A 24111-nucleotide genomic window follows, 5' to 3' on the forward strand; every position below is an offset into this window, starting at 1 on the left:
TGCAGGGAATGTGCTTTGAAACTTTCAGAAGGTGTGTGAAGAGCCATTGCTGTGTACATTTCTCTCAGCAGCCCCCAGCCATTAGGTGACCAGTCTGGCTGAGCCGCTGAACTTTCTAGGACTGTCTTTATCTGTATTAAATCCTATATCACTTAATCCAAGCACTTCTTATGGATTTTTCAAAGCATTTATAGAAAGTGCTATGGGGGGGCAGCTATATTATTATGCCAGCTGATTTTCTAGTGACAGCTTTCAAACTTCATAATCTTCTTCTTCTCGGCATTCCTTCCCTGTGCCCATCCACCACATCTCTGCTCCAGCAAACACTGCAGCTCTCTGGATCCTGATCAGAACCTTATCCCTCAGTCCCATCTCTAATGATTATTTATGATCCAGTGAGAGCTGTCTGTGAGACAAATGCTGTACAAACCTAGAGCAAAAACCTGCCCCGAGGGTTATATAAATCTTCAATGATTTGAACCCCAGATCTTAAGGAGAGCAACTTCTGTCTGATAGTTCCCATCCCCAAACCTTTTCAGCAACAATATTTTAGCTAGAATATTTTTTTTACCTTCCTGTCAAAAGTGAATTGCATCTGATTCACCTAATATATACTAATTTGCACATTCATTCTGTTACCTAAGGTATGCTTAATTGATCTGCATTGTCCAATTATTCATTCGATTCGCCCATCTACATACTGAACAAATAGCCCCAGTGGGTAATTTATTCTCTTCCCTTTGAATCACAAGACGGCTACTGATTTTCCCCATATGTGATGCTGAGATCAGACGTTAAGCTGCTGAAGGTGCTTTGCTTCAAATGAGGACGTTATTTATAACATTGCCTGAAGTGTCACAAAGCTGAGCAGAATGATGTGGCTGGGAAACTAAGTCTACAGCGACACAACATGGCTCTGTTTGGCCCCAAGCTATTTTGTTCCTCTGTTCACCATGTTACGTCTAGGGCACAATTGTGGCTGAGCGCTGGTTAGAATATACCTAGAGCCAGTGCCCTTCTGCCCCCTGTTTATGGGCCAGCCACAGTTGCAGTCACTGTACTAGCACCCTAAAAACAGGGTGCGGTGGAAGAGGCAGGGAGGCCCTGGCTTTGCCCTCCCCTGTCCCTCACAGCTTCATGGCCAAGGAGGGGCCAACATCTGTATCCTTGTGAAGAATGGTGCCATTCTTGTGCCTCACAGGATCTCTGGGAAGCTTTGTGTCTGCCCGAGACACAATCGTTCCTGGAGACCCATGCAAGGTGAGGCACTGCCAGTAGTTCCAGCGAGAGCATTAATGGAATTGTTAATTTTTAGGGCTTCTAGCCAATTGTTAGTTTTTGGAGGGGGGCAGGTAATGTTTCAAACCACAATCAGGTAAGATTCCTACGTAGTTTTTTTAACGTAACCACAATATAGTTCTAAAGACTTCAGATGAAAGCATTTGAAAGAAACACACCTGGTTTAGTCAACATTGTGCCATTTTTGCAGGTAAATATTGCTTATTGTAAGGAAATGGCTTTTGAAGTTCCTGGGAGTCCTAATGTAGCTCTGGATCAGATTTCCATCCATAGGCCCATGGACTGCATGTCATTGTCTTACACAGTGGGCCTGTGGGCCTCTACATGGGAATGCTCAAAGCACTGGGGGCCGTACTTGTTAGTGCTGGTTCCATCAAAGGGGAAAACTCCAGTGATAGAGAAACAGGAGCATGCTGAACTGGTAGCAGCTTTCCAGGAACAGCGTGTCCAGTCCTGCAATCCTTCTTTGGGTAAAACTCCTTTATGAAGGCAACAGATTGTTTTGCCTGAGTAAGGGACTGCAAGATTTAGGCCTATGCACACTTGTGCTGATTTTACCATGCCTTCAGGGTGCTTACTTTATAGAAGCAATTACCCTCTGTCACCAGGAATGTACCTGCTAGCAAATGAAGATGCTCTGGCTGTGCTATGTCCCCTGGGTGCCCTCTGAAAAAGGAAGCAATGATTCTGACTCTAATTTTTATTTTGTTGTTTAAGGGGATGGGCTGGTGCTTCCCAGGGGAAAAACTGACTAGAAGGAAGATTAAATCAGCTGAGCTCCTCACTTCACCGTTCAGATTTCAGCAGGTGAAAATTGTAAGGTTTGCACAGTTCTGACCTCCAGAGAAGGATTTGGCAAGCACAGAGCCTGACAGTGACTCACTCCCCTCAGTAATGGAAAGTTTTGGAGACAAGGGACTGACCTTTCACAAAGCTTTGATCTTGGGATGTTTACATTCCTATTAACCCTTGCACTCTGTATAACAGAGGGGCTAGCAGGCTGGGCTCTCTGTGTTGAGACGTGTTGCTCTCTCTCTTTATTCAAAGCTTTGGCTTGGAAGGGATACAGCTGCTGATACAAACAGCAGAGAAGACCAAAACTGGAACCTCCAATCCAAAACCCTTTGAATTTTAATGGGTTTCATATTTGACTTTCCAGATCCAATTTATTCCTGTGTTTTTTGGTTCCAGGCTGGATCTAAAATTGGAGGGAGTCTATTTTTTGGTTCTCATTTGGATGCAGAGAACAGCTGAGCTTGTGAAATTTCCACTATTCAAAAGCAACTCACAAGATTCTGGTAGCATGAAATTTGAAACCTAGTGCTGTTTAAACTTAATGCTTCTAAACTGATAACATTTAACCTGAACCCTATTTTCAGTCCAATATGGATCTAGATCAGGGGTGGGCAAACTTTTTGGCCTGAGGGCCACATCGGGGTATGGAAATTGTATGGTGGGCCATGAATGCTCACGAAATTGGGGGTTGGGGTGTGGGAGGGTGTGAGGACTCCAGGCTCTGGGGTGGGGCCAGAAATGAGGCGTTCAGGGTGTGGGAGAGGGCTCTGGCCTGGGGCTGGAGGTTGGGGGGGGGGAGGGCTCCAGCTAGGGGTGCTGGCTCTGGGGTGGGGCTGGGGATGAGGGGTTTGGGGTGCAGGAGGGTGCTCCAGGCTGGGACTGAAGGTTTCGGAGGGCAGGAGGGGGATCAGGGCTGGAGCAGGGGGATGGGTCATGGGAGGACGTCATGGGTGCAGGCTCTGGGCGGCGTTATCTCAAGCAGCTCCTGGAAGCAGCAGCATATCCCCCCTTGGCCGCAGGAGCTGCAGAGCCAGCACTTGGGGTGGGGGCAGTGTGTGGAGCCCCCTGGCTGCTCCCATGCATAGGAGCCAGAGGGGGGACATGCCGCTGTTTCTGGGAGCCATGGCACATGCAGAGTGGGGCAAGCCCCAGATCCCGGTCCCCAGTGGGAGCTCAAGGACCGGATTAAAAGGTCTGACGGGTTGGATGCGGCCCCCGGGCCATAGTTTGCCCTGCCCTGATCTAGATCCTACACAGCCTCCTTGGTCCACCCATATTAATATCAACAAGGTATTAATGAAAGAAAAGGAGGACTTGTGGCACCTTAGAGACTAACAACTTTAACAATAAATTTTTATTTTATTATTTATTATTAAGCTTTATTTAACAATAAATTTGTTAGTCTCTGAGGTGCCACAAGTCCTCCTTTTCTTTTTGCGGATACAGACTAACATGGCTGCTACTCTGAAAGGTATTAATGGTACAGTATTCTTGTCAGCAAGTTAAGGAAGTATGGGCTGGATGAATGCACTATAAGGTGGGTAGAAAGTTGGCTAGATTGTCGGGCTCAACGGGTAGTGATCAATGGCTCCATGTCTAGTTGGCAGCCGGTATCAAGTGGAGTGCCCCAAGGGTCGGTCCTGGGGCCGGTTTTGTTCAATATCTTCATAAATGATCTGGAGGATGGTGTGGATTGCACTCTCAGCAAATTTGCGGATGATACTAAACTGGGAGGAGTGGTAGATACGCTGGAGGGGAGGGATAGGATACAGAAGGACCTAGACAAATTGGAGGATTGGGCAAAAAGAAATCTGATGAGGTTCAATAAGGATAAGTGCAGGGTCCTGCACTTAGGATGGAAGAACCCAATGCACAGCTACAGACTAGGGACCGAATGGCTAGGCAGCAGTTCTGCGGAAAAGGACCTAGGGGTGACAGTGGACGAGAAGCTGGATATGAGTCAACAGTGTGCCCTTGTTGCCAAGAAGGCCAATGGCATTTTGGGATGTATAAGTAGGGGCATAGCGAGCAGATCGAGGGACGTGATCGTTCCCCTCTATTTGACATTGGTGAGGCCTCATCTGGAGTACTGTGTCCAGTTTTGGGCCCCACACTACAAGAAGGATGTGGATAAATTGGAGAGAGTCCAGCGAAGGGCAACAAAAATGATTAGGGGTCTGGAACACATGACTTATGAGGAGAGGCTGAGGGAGCTGGGATTGTTTAGCCTGCAGAAGAGAAGAATGAGGGGGGATTTGATAGCTGCTTTCAACTACCTGAAAGGGGGTTCCAAAGAGGATGGCTCTAGACTGTTCTCAATGGTAGCAGATGACAGAACGAGGAGTAATGGTCTCAAGTTGCAGTGGGGGAGGTTTAGATTGGATATTAGGAAAAACTTTTTCACTAAGAGGGTGGTGAAACACTGGAATGCGTTGCCTAGGGAGGTGGTAGAATGTCCTTCCTTAGAGGTTTTTAAGGTCAGGCTTGACAAAGCCCTGGCTGGGATGATTTAACTGGGAATTGGTCCTGCTTCGAGCAGGGGGTTGGACTAGATGACCTCCTGGGGTCCCTTCCAACCCTGATATTCTATGATTCTATGATACTCACAATACTGCTGTCATAAGAAAAAAAATGCCATTGAAGCATATTGATTTTCCAGTAAAAATGTAAGAGCTGGATAGCTTACAGGATTGTGTAAAATTCTGGGGAACTTGCATGAACCACTGCTGCTTACTGGAGAGAATGCAGGCCACATGTGTATGATGATGCTTCCTTTTGGCCGGATCTCAGGGCATAAAGGCCCTAAAATTACAAACAGATAACCAGATAACCAGAAGTCCTGGACGACTGGAAAAAGGCTAATGTAGTGCCCATCTTTAAAAAAGGGAAGAAGGAGGATCCTGGGAACTACAGGCCAGTCAGCCTCACCTCAGTCCCTGAAAAAATCATGGAGCACGTCCTCAAGGAATCAATTCTGAAGCACTTAGAGGAGAGGAAAGTGATCAGGAACAGTCAGCATGGATTCACCAAAGGCAAGTCATGCCTGACTAATCTAATTGCCTTCTATGATGAGATAACTGGCTCTGTGGATGAGGGGAAAGCGGTGGACGTGTTGTTCCTTGACTTTAGCAAAGCTTTTGACACGGTCTCCCACAGTATTCTTGTCAGCAAGTTAAAGAAGTATGGGCTGGATGAATGGACTCTACGGTGGATAGAAAGTTGGCTAGATTGTCGGGCTCAACGGGTAGTGATCAATGGCTCCATGTCTAGTTGGCAGCCGGTATCAAGTGGAGTGCCCCAAGGGTCGGTCCTGGGGCCAGTTTTGTTCAATATCTTCATTAGTGATCTGGAGGATGGTGTGGATTGCACCCTCAGCAAGTTTGCAGATGACACTAAACTGGGAGGAGAGGTAGATACGCTTGAGGGTAGGGATAGGATACAAAGGGCCCTAGACAAATTGGAGGATTGGGCCAAAAGAAATCTGATGAGGTTCAACAAGGACAAGTGCAGAGTCCTGCACTTAGGACGGAAGAATCCAATGCACCGCTACAGACTAGGGACCGAATGGCTCGGCAGCAGTTCTGCAGAAAAGGACCTAGGGGTTACAGTGGACGAGAAGCTGGATATGAGTCAACAGTGTGCCCTTGTTGCCAAGAAGGCCAATGGCATTTTGGGATGTATAAGTAGGGGCATCGCCAGCAGATCGAGGGACGTGATCGTTCCCCTCTATTCGACATTGGTGAGACCTCATCTGGAGTACTGTGTCCAGTTTTGGGCCCCACACTACAAGAAGAATGTGGAAAAATTGGAAAGAGTCCAGCGGAGGGCAACAAAAATGATTAGGGGACTGGAACACATGATATATGAGGAGAGGCTGAGAGAACTGGGATTATTTAGTCTGCGGAAGAGAAGAATGAGGGGGGATTTGATAGCTGCTTTCAACTACCTGAAAGGGGGTTCCAAAGAGGATGGATCTAGACTGTTCTCAGTGGTAGCTGATGACAGAACAAGGAGTAATGGTCTCAAGTTGCAGTGGGGGAGCTTTAGGTTGGAGATTAGGAAAAACTTTTTCACTAGGAGGGTGGTGAAACACTGGAATGCGTTACCTAGGGAGGTGGTGGAATCTCCTTCCTTAGAAGTTTTTAAGGTCAGGCTTGACAAAGCCCTGGCTGGGATGATTTAGTTGGGGATTGGTCCTGCTTTGAGCAGGGGGTTGGACTAGATGATCTCCTGAGGTCCCTTCCAACCCTGATATTCTATGATTCTATGAAGAGTCTCCTTTAGAACAACTGGTCTGACCTATGCTTTTGGAGCAATTGGCTGGGAATGGAGGGAAGCAGAGTGTGAAAGTAGAGTTGTTTCCCCTTTCCAATCCTTTTAGGAAGATAGAGATTTCATCTCAAAATTGTGCTACCATTTAAATCGTCACCATTAGGTTTCAGAGTTAACTATTGCATTGCTGATAAAAGCATACAAGAAAAAAAGGATGATCAGAATTTTCAAAACTGCACAAGTTGAGGGGAGGGGTTGAGATTGGAAGGCAACTGTCATTTATTTTTGACCCCTGATTTGGAGTAAAAGTTAATAGTAGTACAGAGGTAAGTTGATCTGAAACTGAACAGCAACTAACTTGGCAAAAACAGATAAGAGCTAATAATTTCATTTCTGACTATTTCAGCAGAAATTCCTCTTACTAAAAGGTGTAGCTAGATATCCAGTTGCAAGACTTACATTGCCAGAAAAAACTCTTATTGGCTGATCATTCTCTGAAGGCATGACCTTGTTGCTAGAGCTTGTGGCCATATATGAAGTAATCATCCCCTAGATATTACATGGAATGGAGTGCGGGAAAGGTAAGCTTGCTGACATCTCATGTGGGAAGGGCAAACAAGTGGGAGACTGTTTTCCTCTAGTTAAGGCACAAAGGGACGTTAGATATCCAATTTTCATGAAAAAAAAACAGCTGGAGTTGGGCATCTAACTCTCCCATATGCTTCTGTAAGTGCAATCTCCCATCTGTAGGTACACTAATCTAAAATGGGTAATCTTTAAAGTATTGCACAAAGGTAAACATAGTTCCAGCATGGAGAGGATTTTCAAGGCTGAAAGGAAATTTCACATCTTTTAATTGGTTCTGTGCCTCAGAGAGGATAGGCGACAGAGCTTCTGTAAAGCTCTGAGGGCCAATACAAGCGTCCAAATAGTCTGAATGGCTAAGCACACTTTTTGCAGTCAAGGGACATGAAATAACAACAGAAGTGTTTGTTTTTTTAGAACAACTTTTAATTAAAGCAATGAAACATGCCACCCACCGCAGATTCAAGTGGTCTCCCCTTTGTCTTCTGAACAGTAACTGTAATTTCAGCTACTTTAAGACCACTTATAATAAATAAGAATCAGAAAGCAATCAAGCTTGAAGTACCACAGAAATCAGATTAATACAATCAACTTGGCAGCAGGGAGATTTATTTTTTGTGCTGCTTCTTGATAGACAAAAATAGAGGACGTAAATGCCGAGTAGGTCCCATATGTCGTATTGTTCCTTGTTTCACACCACTAAATGTTTTGGAAGTAATGTTTGGTAGCTTCAGCTATTACAGACAAACTTTAGATGAATGTGCCTGTGAAAATCTAAACGAAATCCTGTATCACTTTACTTGTGGTTTTTTTCCATTCTAAATGAAATTATGGAGAATTAAATTTCTGAAGCGTGACCATTGCACAAGGAATTATTCAGGGAAGCTCTGGCCACCTGCATGAGATTCTTTCCCCCTAGCTTGTTTGTTCATTTTCTCTGTTACTAATTAGGTTTCTGACTTAAACTTAGTTTGCAGATGATGGATTTTAAAGATTATTGTAAAGGACAGGACGTTGAGGTCAATCTTTTGAGCTGGCAGTGGAGTAGCCTTCAGAATGCTTATGTTTTATGATATCCTGGGAAAAGGAAGGGCTGCCATGTTGGCTAAGTTGGCATTCTTGTTAGGGATTTAAAAAAAAACAAACAAAAAAACACAGCATGCAGCAAAAAACATTAACACCACAATTATGGATGATAAAAGTATTATTATCCATTTACAGCAGCGACCACTATATGTGAGCCACTTTGTAAGCATTCAAGAAAGGGGGGAGGGATAGCTCAGTGATTTGAGCATTGGCCTGCTAAACCCAGGGTTGTTAGCTCAATCCTTGAGGAGGCCATTTAGGGATCTGGGCCAAAAATTGGGGATTGGTCCTGCTTTGAGCAGGGGCTTGGACTAGATGACCTCCTGAGGTCCTTTCCAACCCTGATATTCTATGGGAAAGGGTTTTAATGGTTTTACTATTTCACTGAAAAACCTCACCCCTAACTGACATACCGGTGCAAATTCTTCCTGTGTGGAGACCCAGCCTTTACTTTGTGAATTGCTCCACTGAGACTTCTGGGAAAGTAAGAGGCTACTCAGGCCTGGTCTACACACAGTTTCTGGACCAGTATAATTATAATTTAGGGGTGTGATTTTTTTTTTAAAACCAAAATAGTTAAATCAGTGCAAACCCAACTGTGGATACAGTTATATGCATATAAAGCTGCCTTTTACTGGTAATGCTTATTCCCTTTACCATTGTAGTGGGGTACTTCGCTTTATCTCACCACCAAGTTGTGTGTGCCTTTGTGATAGCTAGTTCCTTATAACAAGAATCACAGCAATATTCAGATTACTCTAAGTCCCAAAGGACCAGTCACTTACCCCAAGTCAATTTCACCTTAGATCTCACACTGAAGACAATGCTTGTTGACAATCCTATAATAAACTATAAAAAGATTTTATTAAATAAGAAAAAAATGAGTTATTTACAAGATTAAAGTGGTAAACATGATGGGGTGTACCAGGCTCAGAGGCTCCCTGCTGGAGACCTCAGGGTCCTACCACACCCCATTTCAGAAAGGGGCGGAGGAGTTGAGTCCTCCAAGCAGCCAAGAGAGGCTGCATGGGAAGCAGTCAATTGGAGAAAGGCTGCAAGAAGCAGCCAGTCAGGGTCCAGGAGGGCCATATAAAAGGAGCTGCAAAGCTAGAGACAGATAATTTTGGTTTTTTGTGTGCTGGAGTAACAGGAGTGCAGATGGTGCTCCTGGCTGGCCGGCCCAAGGGATCTGTAATACCATAGACAGGGACTGGGGGAGAAAGAAGGAGCTTTTGGCTGGCTGGTGGGACTGAGTACAAGACTTCAGCCCTACGGTAAGGGTGAAGCAAATGTGAGTGAAGGTGCTGTGGCTTTGGGGAAGTGGCCCAGGGAACTGTAGTAGCATTGTGAGTGGTCAAAAGGACACAGTAGCATGTGGCTGCTAGTCATAGGGTCCCTGGACTGGGACCTGGAGTACTGGGTGGGTCTGGGTCTCCCCCACTGGCTGCAGGTGGAGTGGATCCACTTCCTGAGAAGGGAGTTGAACCTAACCCTAGAGAGGGGAATGAAGATTCTGAAGAGGGTCAGCAATTTACTGAATATTGAACTAGGATATGTCTCTGGAAGGGGAACTGAACTGCTTAATGGCCCACCTGGAGAGCTGGGTCCAGAAGGACCCAGAGGGGGTGAAACCATTGCCTCTGGGGAGGAACCCCTAGGATATGGCTTGATACCAGGGCTGGAACTATGTGAAGACTGTGAAACTGCTTAAAGACAGGTATTGTGACAGGCCTCTGTTGGACTGTTTACTCTGGAAGGGGCCTGCTTTGTTTGTGTTTCACATGGATGCTGTGTGATTTGGCCAGAGGGCTGAGTTAGCAAAACTGGTGATGGGTCACCATAAATTATGAGAGGTGCAGCTGCACTCCTGAACAATGGGATGCTCATGTGAGGTGAGTTCCACCCTGTTACATGATAGATACACAAATAAGTTACACTCTTAAATTTCAAAAGGTAAACAGAAGCTTTTATAATCCTCAAGCTCTGTGTCCTTTAGGGCTAGCCCAGGCTAAGCAGCTGGGATCTCTTGCTTATGCTTATGCTTTGTCCCCCAGAGTCCAAGCAGCATAGAGATAATCAGTCTCTTCTTGTTAGAGGTTTTATTCTCTTCTTCCTACATGCTTTTGGCAGCAAAGCTCAGCTGATGGGAGGAGTCCCTTGCATGACTCCTCTTCATGGGGAGGAGTAAGAATAACAACAAGTCTCTTGTTGACATAGAGAAATTCTGGTTGCAATGTCCCACAATAGTCCATCTGGTCTCAATTGACACTTCCTGTTGGGAAGATCAGTCCTTCGCACCAATTATGTCTCTCTCCCGTCTGTGATTTTACAGTCACAAAGGCTCACAATACAACCTCTCAAATATTATCTTACAACATGGGCTACAGATGTTAGGGGTGAGATCAATGTATACAGCAGCTCACAAGCATGTAATGAACTCTAAATGCCTAAACAGATTCTTATAAGAATTATAATAATACCCATTTTAACAATACTAACACACAGACAAGCAAGACTTCTTCCAACTATGTCTTTGTCAATGTTCAGTTGAGATATGGGGACCTTGGCATGAGCTGGCACCTGGCCTGGCAGCATCACAGATGGGTCCTGAAACAAGAGGCCAGGTTCTAGGGAGGCGGTGCTAGGCCCAGTGTTCTGGAAGAGGAATAGGGAGTTGACAAGGAGCTCACAAGAGATGAGAAGATCAAGCCTGGAGAGGGGCAAAAGATGCTTTGGTAGTCTTTAATTTTGTATGTGTTTTTGAGTTCTGCTGAGAGGCCTAGGGAGAAGCCTGCTTCTCGGGGAAAGAAGAGTGTGATTCTGTTTGATGGGGTAGGACTTTACTGCAGGTCTATGGGGGAGCTGGGTGAAGGGTCTTTGCAGAAACCAGCTGGGAGAAGCCAGCCTGGGGCCTGACCAGTTACAGCTGGACTTAGGTATCCTGGAAGGGGACTGAACTTGGCAGGCCAAGTCAATGAACCATACCCCCACAGGGTCCGAATAGCCATCGGGAGAAGACAGCCAAGAGAGAGGCCCAGCATCCCCACATCCAGTCATGAGATGTGTTGGCTGCAGAGTCATGTGGGGCTTGCTCTGGGCCGGGACCCTACGAAGACAGTATAAAACTCATTTATATCTTCATCTCCTCTAGCTGGGTTGTACTGCATTAATTACGCTGGTATAGCTAAAGTGATACAACGCTCTAGTATAGACAAATCCTAGTATGACCAAGAGTTGCCGAATCTGGCCATTAATGATTGAACTCAGTTTATAATCACCATCTTCAGAAGTCCCACATACCCTGGATGCTGTTAAATTGGTGCATTAAGGCACTAAAGAATACAGCTTTTTACTTGGTGCGAACTTTATGGCTTCTTGCTACCCATGGCAAATGGGAATATTTTTTCCTTTTCACAGCTCTAAGTCTCTCACAAACAGCCAAGATAGATATCGCTTTCCCTATTCTTTTGTTCCTTTAGGCAATGGCAGTGGGGTGTGATAGAGCTGAACAGGTTCAGCAGATCACTGTGAACAAGACCTCTGTAGTCCCTACCATATGCTATGGCAGTGTTGTTTCAGGGAGTGTTCGAACCAAGTGTAATGTCTGGAGGAGGCACTGCTCCTGGGTTGTGAACTTGTGATGGGGTATCTGGAATTCGTCAAGGCCTCTTTGTCAGCACAGCATACTGTAGCAGAAATAAAGAAAGAACAGTGGACCACATCTGTGAAGACAGGTGGCTGATCTCAATTTCCCCATTATTGAACCTGAAATTTGGGACCCATCTTTAATAAAGAGAGGGGATGACTAACTTTAAGACTTCATATGCGGAAATAGTACCAAGAGTGAAAACCCAATACCTTTCACATCACTGCCAATTGATTTACTAGGTGTTTTATTAATTCATCCAACACTGACAGCACAACCCAGTCATCTCAGACTATTATTCTTCTGTAGCTTGTTGAGATTGCTTGGTGTTTAAATATGCAAAGCCTCATTTTCTCATACCAGGATCAAGTGTTAGGACTCACTAATTTCAATCAGTCTCACATTTGTAGTAATTTAGCTCACTGCAGCATGTTGATTAGATTCATTGGCTAAGACAGCTGCAGAATATCCTGTGGCAGGAAAGAATTACTCTTTGCAAAGCACTCATGTTGATGGAAGAGATTATGATGGGGAATGCCAACAGTGAGAATATAGGTTTCAGAGTAACAGCCGTGTTAGTCTGTATTCGCAAAAAGAAAAGGAGTACTTGTGGCACCTTAGAGACTAAACAATTTATTTGAGCATAAGCTTTTGTGAGCTACAGCTCACTTCATCGGATGCATAAAGTGGAAAATACAGTGAGGATGTTTTATACACAGAGACCATGAAAAAAAGTGAGGATGTTTTTATACACACAGACCATGAAAAAATGGGTGTTTATCACTACAAAAGGTTTTCTCTCACCTCATCCCACTCTCCTGCTGGTAATAGCTTATCTAAAGTGATCACTCTCCTTACAATGTGTATGATAATCAAGGTGGGCCATTTCCAGCACAAATCCAGGGTGGTGTGTGTATAAAAACATCCTCACTTTGTGTCATAGTCTGTGTGTATAAAACATCCTCATTGTATTTTCCACTGAATGCATCCGATGAAGTGAGCTGTAGCTCACGACAGCTTATGCTCAGATAAATTGGTTAGTCTCTAAGGTGCCACAAGTCCTCCTTTTCTTTTTAGTGAGAATATAATGAGTGAGAATAGAATGATTTATCCCTAGAGGTTAAAACATGATTGTGAATAGGCTGGTGGGAAAGAGGGGAGGGTTTCAGGATAGTGGTTTTTTTGTTTGTTTTTTGATTGGCCTGTATTGAATTTGTTGAGTTAAAATCCTTTGTAAGTTAATGCTCAGGAACAAAACATTGGGAACAAAAGAAATGATATGGATGTTGAATTAAATTGATTTGTTCCCAAATTCTTTGATCTCCTTTATCATGGACAGCCCCATTTTTTTTTTCAAATGTGTACACTTGATAGGATTTCCAAATCCTGCCTATAGATGCTTAAATTGACCCTTAGGCACTGAAAGTACCATTTTATGTTTTAGTCATTCTGAATTCTAGGACTTAGATATGCCCTTTGAAGAATAGGCCCTGTATGTGATAACTTTAAATGAACAATCTTTCCCCCCATTTGGGTAAGTATTAATTGAGAGAGGTACCATAGTTACATGGATTTGAATAACTATTGGCAGCCTGGGTGAGACTGGTCTTGTAGCTAACTCACATGGCTGAATTAGAAGAGAGGAAATAGGGCTTATTCCTGCCTCTGCTCTAGACTCTTTGTGACCTGAGACAAATCATCTGTGTTTCAATTTCTTCATCTGTAAAACGAAGATAATGAACATTCTGTAGTGGGGGGAGGGAGGAAGATTGCCCACTGGTACTAAATGGGTTAACTAAAGCTGGCTAAGGTACCTGGTTGCACCAGGAGGGTGGCTCAGGCCCAGCTGAAGATGCAGCCCAGTTGTGGGTAATGAGCATAAAGGAGGAAACCCAGAGGAGAAGGTGGCTGTAGGGAAAGAGCTCGGAAGCCTCTCTTTGGTTTCCAAAGTGTGAAGGAAGGGCCTAGAGGGAGAAGTGCAGTAGCCTAGGAAAGGGCCTGAAGGAAGGCTAACGTAGCAAGGAATCTAAGGGAGCAGACAGTTGTTTGTCACAAGGTCCCTGTACTGGAAACTAGAGGAGAGAAAGGGTCTGGACTGCCCTACTGGCTACTGGAAAAAGTGGTGCAGAAAGGAGGAGAAGGACCATTGAGTTTGGAACTAGGGACCACTGGACAAAGCCTTATGAGGTGCCACTCTGCGCAAGAGAAGGAGGATGACTCTGCTGATGCAGGAAGGGGTGAAAAGTCTGGAGGAGGGAGCTTGGGAAGGGGTGAAGTTATGGGTGCTTGAATTTAATTTATTGGATGCCATGGCCAGAGGGCTGAATCCTGAAGAGACCAACGCAGAGCATAGCAACTGTCATCAGGGAGTGCTGGATGAGGCAAGAGGTGCTATGTCATGCCCAGCCATGAGGGGGCATGTCGATGGTGAGACAGCTCTTTTCTACTTATCTCCCTCACAGTTTTTGTGAGGCGAATTGATCATTTTTGTAAAGCACACTGACAGCTCCAAAAAGGAATGCCCTACAGGAATATACAATATATTATTATTCCAATAGAATCACTTTGGGCCTTGGGCAGTGCAGTAGATGTTCAAAGCACTCTACAGCCGTGAACCCTTCCTTTGCTCTCTAGTAATCAAGCAGGAAAACTTAAAACCTTAACTAATTCACTTAAACTAAAATGTTTTGGTGATTGAACTAGTAATGGGCTTGCTGAAAGCCCTCATGTTGAGTATAATGTTTCTTTTTTTTTTAAATCTCTCTGCTGTGGCACATGACAGAGTGTAGTCTCTTCAGGACTTTGAGATAAATATATAATATAGAGAGCTAAATGTCTGACAGGAGAGACACAAAATCACTAAAGGAAGATATTTACTAAATTGATATATATGTGTACATAAATTTACTTTGCCCTTGAAACAGTTGTGAATACTGTCAATAACTATTGTTGCATGTGGTGCATGAAATGAGCCCATGTGCAATAGAGGATCTGTAGGAAAATTACAGGGACTTCCATATTCCCTCACACCCATCAGTGAAGATGGATGCACATTCTGCCTCAGTTTCCATAGTCATTTGCATTGAAATAAAAAAAATCCATGTTTCTGCTGCTGATCTTCAGTTATCTCTGAACAGTGAGGGAGAGCAAATTGAGCAAACTGCTGTTGACAAGACTGTTTAGTTTCTAAGCATTGGGATGTGATGGCAGATGAGTGCAACTAGCACAAAGTGTTTTCACGTATCCAGTGCATGGCTTGAGTGTTTACAGTTGAGGTATAGCAGAAGGGGTGTGTGTATCCTACCATTTAGTGGTAGTTTAAGCTGTGGGTTGATGTGTCCATGTTTAGTCTGAGTGATTCTGATCTCAGTTACTTTGGATTTACAGTTTTGGGCCCTCCACTACAGAAAGGATGTGGACAAATTGGAGAGAGTCCAGTGGAGGGCAAGAAAAATGATTAGGGGTCTGGGGTATGTGACTTATGAGGAGAGGCTGAGGGAACTAGGCTTATTTAGTCTTCAGAAGAGAAGAGTGAGGGAGGATTTGATAGCAGCCTTCAACTACCTGAAGGGGGGTTCCAAAGAGCATGGAGGTAGACTGTTCTCAGTGATAGCAGATGACAGAACAAGGAGGAATGGTCTCAAGTTGCAGTGGGGGAGATCTAGGATGGATAGTAGGAAAAACTTTTTCACTAGGAGGGTGGTGAAGCACTGGAATAGGTTACCTAGGGAGGTGGTGGAATCTCCATCCTTAGAGGTTTTTAAGTCCTGGCTTGATAAAGCCTTGGCTGGGATGATATAGTTGGTTTTGGTCCTGCTTTGAGCAGGGGGTTGGACTAGATGACTTCCTGAGGTCCCTTCCAACCCTATAGCTATGATTCTATGATACACTAATGTAACACCGCTGATCCCGGTTTCACCACTGTGAATCCAGAGTAGATCCATGCTCTGGATCTATAGTTGTGTAACTGAGATCGAAATCTGGCCTTGTGCATATTAAAGTGCCAGATTGATACTCACATTGAGTTATAACTTTTGACATCAGCAGGGCTAGTCATGGAAGGCTGGATCTTCACAGGCAACCTGACCTGCATAAGGGGCAGCATGGAGTTGCTCTGCTCCAGGAGTAGGGCATGGTCCAAGTTGTGGCTCTGAATTGTAACTCAGTCACTGCTTCTCTTCCTGCTGCCGGGGAAGTAAAATGCACCAGCTAGAGCTGGTCAACATTTTTAAGTATAGACTTTCAAAAAAAATTGTTTTTTGATTTAAACAATCCCTTTATGAAATGTCTGCTTTCTATAGAAAACTTTTTGGTCAAATCCAAATAAGCCAAAGATTTTGGGTTTTGGCCCAAAACCTAAAAGATTTCAGCTGAAAACCAAAAATGATTATTCAAAAATTACCACTGTGATGGTGACCCCATAAGGCGATATGGAAATATACTTATAAATGTATATATGACATAACTAGAATGTGTTTTATCCTACATATGCCATGTAACATATCTCTGTAGAGGTTATGATCTACTGAATCTATTAAGCCTATTTGTATGCATGTATCATTTTTGTATTCAAAGTTATGAATATTGGCTGCATACTTGTTTGATTCTGAGTAGGTTTTAGTGAAGCAGTTGGTCAGCTTCCTGAGAAAAGACTATTCTCAGTAAATGCCCAATCAAGAAGCCCTTAAGACAACAATGAATTTGGAGATGCCAATCCACATCTTGGCTTTCCCAGCAATGTGGCTTGGCTGGTAAGGAACTCAGTCATGCATGGACATGTGACTTGCTCAGGTGTCTCCCAGACTTTGCATAGGAGAGAGGAGGGGGGGTCTCCACGCACAAGAGAACCCTCCATTTTGTCTTCAGCTGGCTAAAAAGAGAGACTCTCCATCCCAAAGATACCTGAAAGAAACCGAAACAAAGGACAGTAACTACAGGGGGTGTGAGTGATTGCTGGATTCAGACTAGGAGACTAGTCTGTAAAAGAGAGCTTACTGGAAGTAGTGAAGTTTTTATCTGTATTCAGTTTTATTACCGTACTAGACATAGACTTGCGTGGTTTATTTTATTTTGCTTGGTAATTCCCTTTGTTCTGTCTGTTACTACTTGGAACCACTTAAATCCTACTTTCTGTATCTAATAAAATCACTTGTTACTTAACCCAGAGTATGCATTAATACTTGGGAGGGGGGGAGTCCAAACAGCTGTGCATATCTCTCTATCAGTGTTATAGAGGGCGAACAATTTATGAGCTTACACTGTATAAACTGTGACAGGATAACAGAAACCCCATCTACATCCAAGGTCAGAGAAAAGTTGTAATCTTGGGAGTTTAATACAAGCCTGGACTGGCCAGTATTAATTTTTGAAATTCTTGCAGGCCCCCATCTTCTGCACTTGAAGTGCCAGAGAGGTGAATCAGCCTTGACAGTGTATGTACAGCACCTAGCATAATTGCAAACCAATATCAAGGTCCTGTGTAGGTGTTAAAAATAAAATATCAACAACCAAAAGGAGAATGCAGAATATATTGTGAAAAATGGTGGCATTGAAGTTTGCTGCTAAGCAGCAACCCCAGTTAATTTTTACTCTCCAAAAATATTGACTACCCCCACTTCTTAAGGATTCTGGGTAGTATAGTCCTACTCTAAAAAGTACACCAACTAGAACTACTACAGAAGGCCATTCCAAATGTTATTTGCACATATGACTACATTACAAGATTAAATGTTTGAAAGGCTTTCCCCTGATTTGTGACAGTTAGGACCGCTGAAATACAGTTCTCTTCCCCGTTTCTCTGGAAATTAACTCTGGAAATTAAAAGAAATAAACAAATGATCTTTAAAAAACAAAAAAACAAAAAAAAGCAAGGCCTTAAAGAAGAACATGCACAAAAATAGTTTTTCAGTGGACTTGTGTACTATAATGTGGGTTTATGAATTTAAATTTGTCTAGTTCAATGGTTCTCAACTTACCATTGTGAGCTGCATATGCAGCTCCGTGTTATATGGGCTGCATCCACACTCTGTGTGTGTGTAATATATATTAAAAAAACCCTGGTGGGATGATTTGCACAATTGGAATGTTAAAATCAATGGTTCTAAACTATTTAGGAAAGATCAAGTGGGCAAAAGGGGATAGGGAGTGGCTCTCTGTGACAAAAGTGGCATTATCTGTTCTCAAGTCACTGATTAACTTGGGGGGGGAAAAGACCTTGAATACTTATGCATCAATGGTCTAACAGATAAAGCACAAGATGGGGAACCAGTTGGTGTCTGCTACAGACCACTAAATCACACTACGGAACAGGAGGACTACTTCCTTCTACACCATCTACAATGTGTAGAGGGGAAAAAGCATGTGATCATGGGAGATTTCAATTTGAGTGACACATGATGGAGGTCTCATGCTGCCTGCATAAAACATCATTGGAATTTCTAAATGTTATAGATGAGAATTTCCTAAACCAAAAAGTGTTGCAGCCAACACCGGGGAATGCTATATTAGGCCTTCCTCTGATAGACAGAGGAACTGATAATAGAACTAAAAGTTAATGATAGTCTAGGTGCAAGTGATCATAGAAGATTAGGGTTGAAAGAGACCTCAGGAGGTCATCTAGTCCAACCCCCTGCTCAAAGCAGGACCAACACCAACTAAATGATTCCAGCCAGGGGTTTGTCAAGCCTGGCCTTAAAAACCTCTAAGGATGGAGATTCCACCACCTCCCTAGGTAACCCATTCCAGTGCTTCACCACCCTCCTAGTGAAAAGTTTTTCCTAATATCCAACCTACACCTCCCCCACTGCAATTTGAGACCATTGCTCCTTGTTCTGTCATCTGCCACCACTGAGAACAGCCAGGCAAACTCCATCCTTTTTGGAACCCCGCTTCAGGTAGTTGAAGGCTGCTATCAAACCCCCCTCACTCTTCTTTTCTGCAGACTAAACAAGCCCAGTTCCCTCAGCCTCTCCTCGTAAGTCATGGGCCCCAGCCCCCTGATCACTTTCATTGCCCTCCACTGGACTCTCTCCAATTTGTCCACATCCTTTCTGTAGTGGCAGGGCCCAAAACTGGGATGTAATCATGACTTTATTCTGCTTGCACATTATAAATTTAATCAAGTCCAGACCAGTAATGTGTATACTAGGTGCTATAACAGCCAGTTTCACATAGCTGAAAATAATTGAGCCAAATCAGTTGGGAGGAAGAATTTAAAAAAAAATTGGGAATAATTTAAGAACACTTTACTAGATGCCCCAAAAGCCATAATCCCACAACTGAAGGAAAAAGCTGTGATGATTTAAAAAAAAAAACAACTTGATTTGAAGGGGAAGTGATGGCAACTGTTAAAAATAAATATATAAGAAATTGAGGAAAGAGGAAGTTGATAGTATAAATCAGAAGTTAGGAATTGTAGAAAATTGATAAGGGAAGCCAAAATACACACACAGAAAAAATTATGGCCAGTAGAGTTAAGGATAAGCCTGTTTGCCTGACATCAATCCTGGGCAAGATAATAGTGCTGCTGATATGGGAATTGGATTAATAAAGAACTAGAGGAGGGTAATGTAATTAATGAAAATAGGCATGAGTTTATGGACAATAGATTCTGTCCAATTAACTTGATATCATTTTTTAAACGAGATTACAAGTTTGGTTGATAAATGTAACGTTGACAATATATATGTAGACTTCAGTAAGGTGTTTGACTTGGTACCGAATGATGTTTTGATTTAAAAACTAGAATGATATAAAATTAACATGGTACACATTAAATGAATTAAAAACTGGTTAATTTATAGGTCTCAAACTGTAACTGTAAACCCCTCAATAATGTTTTCCTGTTTATTTCCAGTGGGGTCCCACAAGGATCAGTTGTTGGCCTTACAGTATTTAATATTTTTATCAATGACCTGAAAGCAAACATTAAAATCTTCGCTGAAAGTTTGCAGATGACACACAATTTGGAGGAGTGATAAATAAGACAGGTCACTGATTCGAAGCAATCTGGATTGCTTCGAAAACTTAGCGCAAGCAAACAATATACATTTTTAATATGGTTAAATGTAAACGTATATTTCTGGGAACAATGAATGTAGGCTGTACTTACTAAATGGGGAACTCTATCTTCGGAAGCAGTGACAAAAAAAAAAAATTGGGTGGGAGTGGTCATGGTTGATGATCAGCTGAACATGAGCTCCCAGTGTGACGCTGTGGCCAAAAGAGCTAATGCTATCTGGGATGCATAGAATCATAGAATCATAGAATATCAGGGTTGGAAGGGACCTCAGGAGGTCATCTAGTCCAACCCCCTGCTCAAAAGCAGGACCCATACCCAATTAAATCATCCCAGCCAGGGCTTTGTCAAGCCTGACCTTAAAAACTTCTAAGGAAGGAGATTCCACCACCTCCCTAGGCAACGCATTCCAGTGTTTCACCACCCTCCTAGTGAAAAAGTTTTTCCTAATATCCAACCTAAACCTCCCCCACTACAACTTGAGACCATTACTCCTTGTCCTGTCCTCTTCCACCACTGAGAATAGTCTAGAACCGTCCTCTCTGGAACTACCTCTCAGGTAGTTGAAAGCAGCTATCAAATCCCCCCTCATTCTTCTCTTCTGCAGACTAAACAATCCCAGTTCCCTCAGCCTCTCCTCATAAGTCATGTGTTCCAAACCCCTAATCATTTTTGTTGCCCTTCGCTGGACTCTCTCCAATTTATCCACATCCTTCTTGTAGTGTGGGGCCCAAAACTGGACACAGTACTCCAGATGAGGCCTCACCAATGTCGAATAGAGGGGGACGATCACGTCCCTCGATCTGCTCGCTATGCCCCTACTTATACATCCCAAAATGCCATTGGCCTTCTTGGCAACAAGGGCACACTGTTGACTCATATCCAACTTCTCGTCCACTGTCACCCCTAGGTCCTTTTCCGCAGAACTGCTGCCTAGCCATTCAGTCCCTAGTCTGTAGCGGTGCATTGGATTCTTCCGTCCTAAGTGCAGGACCCTGCACTTATCCTTATTGAACCTCATCAGATTTCTTTTGGCCCAATCCTCCAATTTGTCTAGGTCCCTCTGTATCCTATCCCTGCCCTCCAGCATATCTACCACTCCTCCCAGTTTGGTATCATCCGCAAATTTGCTGAGAGTGCAATCCACACCATCCTCCAGATCATTTATGAAGATATTGAACAAAACCGGCCCCAGGACCGACCCCTGGGGCACTCCACTTGACACCGGCTGCCAACTAGACATGGAGCCATTGATCACTACCCGTTGAGCCCGACAATCTAGCCAACTTTCTACCCACTGTATAGTGCATTCATCCAGCCCATACTTCCTTAACTTGCTGACAAGAATACTGTGGGAGACCGTGTCAAAAGCTTTGCTAAAGTCAAGATACAATACATCCACTGCTTTCCCTTCATCCACAGAACCAGTAATCTCATCATAGAAGGTGATTAGATTAGTCAGGCATGACCTTCCCTTGGTGAATCCATGCTGACTGTTCCTGATCACTTTCTTCTCATGTAAGTGCTTCAGGATTGATTCTTTGAGGACCTGCTCCATGATTTTTCCGGGGACTGAAGTGAGGCTTACTGGCCTGTAGTTCCCAGGATCCTCCTTCTTCCCTTTTTTAAAGATTGGCACTACATTAGCCTTTTTCCAGTCATCCGGGACTTCCCCCGTTCGCCACGAGTTTTCAAAGATAATGGCCAATGGCTCTGCAATCACAGCCGCCAGTTCCTTTAGCACTCTCGGATGCAACTCATCCGGCCCCATGGACTTGTGCACGTCCAGTTTTTCTAAATAGTCCCTAACCACCTCTTTCTCCACAGAGGGCTGGCCATCTATTCCCCATGTTGTGATGCCCAGCACAGCAGTCTGGGAGCTGACCTTGTTCGTGAAGACAGAGGCAAAAAAAGCATTGAGTACATTAGCTTTTTCCACATCCTCCGTCACTAGGTTGCCTCCCTCATTCATTAAGGGGCCAACACTTTCCTTGGCTTTCTTCTTGTTGCCAACATACCTGAAGAAACCCTTCTTGTTACTCTTAACATCTCTCGCTAGCTGCAGCTCCAGGTGCGATTTGGCCCTCCTAATTTCATTCCTACATGCCCGAGCAATATTTTTATAGTCTTCCCTGGTCATATGTCCAACCTTCCACTTCTTGTAAGCTTCTTTTTTATGCTTAAGATCTGCTAGGATTTCACCGTTAAGCCAAGCTGGTCGCCTGCCATATTTACTATTCTTTCGACATATCGGGATGGTTTGTCCCTGTAACCTCAACAGGGATTCCTTGAAATACAGCCAGCTCTCCTGGACTCCTTTCCCCTTCATGTTAGTCCCCCAGGGGATCCTACCCATCCGTTCCCTGAGGGAGTCGAAGTCTGCTTTCCTGAAGTCCAGGGTCCGTATCCTGCTGCTTACCTTTCTTCCCTGTGTCAGGATCCTGAACTCAACCAACTCATGGTCACTGCCTCCCAGATTCCCATCCACTTTTGCTTCCCCTACTAATTCTTCCCGGTTTGTGAGCAGCAGGTCAAGAAAAGCTCCCCCCCTAGTTGGCTCCTCTAGCACTTGCACCAGGAAATTGTCCCCTACGCTTTCCAAAAACTTCCTGGATTGTCTATGCACCGCTGTATTGCTCTCCCAGCAGATATCAGGAAAATTAAAGTCACCCATGAGAACCAGGGCATGCGATCTTGTAGCTTCCGCGAGCTGCCGGAAGAAAGGCTCGTCCACCTCATCCCCCTGGTCCGGTGGTCTATAGCAGACTCCCACCACTACATCATTCCTGTTGCTTACACTTCTAAACTTAATCCAGAGACACTTAGGTTTTTCTGCAGTATCGTACCGGAACTCTGAGCAGTCATACTGCTCCCTTACATACAGTGCTACTCCCCCACCTTTTCTGCCCTGCCTGTCCTTCCTGAACAGTTTATAACCATCCATGACAGTACTCCAGTCATGTGAGTTATCCCACCAAGTCTCTGTTATTCCAATCACGTCATAATTCCTTGACATCACCAGGACCTCCAGTTCTCCCTGCTTGTTTCCAAGGCTTTGAGCATTTGTATATAAGCACTTGAGATAACCTGCTGATCGCCCCTCATCCCAGTGTACCTAGTTTAAAGCCCTCCTCACTAGGTTAGCCAGCCTGCTCGCAAAGATGCTCTTCCCTCTCTTCGTAAGGTGGAGCCCGTCTCTGCCCAGCACTCCTCCTTCATGGAACACCATCCCATGGTCAAAGACCATGCATAACCAGGGGGATCTCACGTAGGAGCAGAGAGGTTATTTAATCTCTGTATTTAGCACTGATGTGTCCGCTGATGGAATACTGTGTCCAGTTCTGGTGCCCATTAAAGAAGGATGTTGATAAATTTTAGAGAGTTCAGAGAAGAGCCACAAGAATGATTAAAGGATTAGAAAATGTGCATTGCAGTGATAGACTCAAGGAGCTCAATCTATTTAGTTTAACAAAGAGAAGGTTACGGATTAACTTGATTGCAGTCCTTAAGTACCTACATGGGGAGCAAATATTTAATAATGGGCTCTTCCGTCTAGCAGAGAAAGCTATAACATGATCCAATGGCTGGAAGTTGAAGCTAGACAAATTCAGATGGGAACTAATGCGTAAATTTTTTAACAGTGAGAGTAATTAATCATTGGAACAATTGACCAAGGGTCATTGTGGATTCTCCATCATTGACAATTTTTAAATCAAGGTGGGATGTTTTTCTAAAAGATGTGCTCTAGGAATTTTTTTGGGGGGAAGTTCTATTGTCTGTGCTATCTGAGGTAAGGATGGATGATTACAATAGTACCTTAGGGCCTTAGAATCTAGGAGAGCAATAATTTAAATAATATACATTAGAAGCGACTCATTATTATGAATAACCATTTTGCATCAATTTTGATGGTTTCAATCTATGTTGCACTCCCATTGGCTTCAATGAAAGCTTACAGTGGGGTTCACCTTTGCCCAAAAAGTGCTATGTAAGTGCTCAGTAGACTTATTAATAATAATCAGCCATACAGTTCCCAGACAGATTAATCCAATTTTCCTTCTGCAATAGCTCTGGTCTTATTTTATTCAGCACATTCATTTTATTCTCTACTAATTAAATGTGATTTTTTTTTCTCAGCAGGAGCCTTTTTTTATTTGAATTTTTGACTCAGCAAAGCTGAATAACAGGCCTCCCATTCTCAGTTAGCGTTCCATTTTTGTCTCACAGCAAGCAGCATGTGCAATGTGCTGCCGGCCTCCAAGAAAGTCAGAGCTCCATAAATTCACTGGAGGGAAGATCTGTCATGTTTCTACGAGCCCCACAGCCCAGATAATGTCCGCATGTCTGGATTTATAATCAAATGATGATCACAAGGGCAGACTGTGCATTCTTAATATCACTTTTAGAGAAT

Source organism: Lepidochelys kempii, chromosome 6 (assembly GCF_965140285.1).
Source record: "Lepidochelys kempii isolate rLepKem1 chromosome 6, rLepKem1.hap1, whole genome shotgun sequence".
In the NCBI taxonomy this organism is placed as follows: domain Eukaryota; kingdom Metazoa; phylum Chordata; order Testudines; family Cheloniidae; genus Lepidochelys; species Lepidochelys kempii.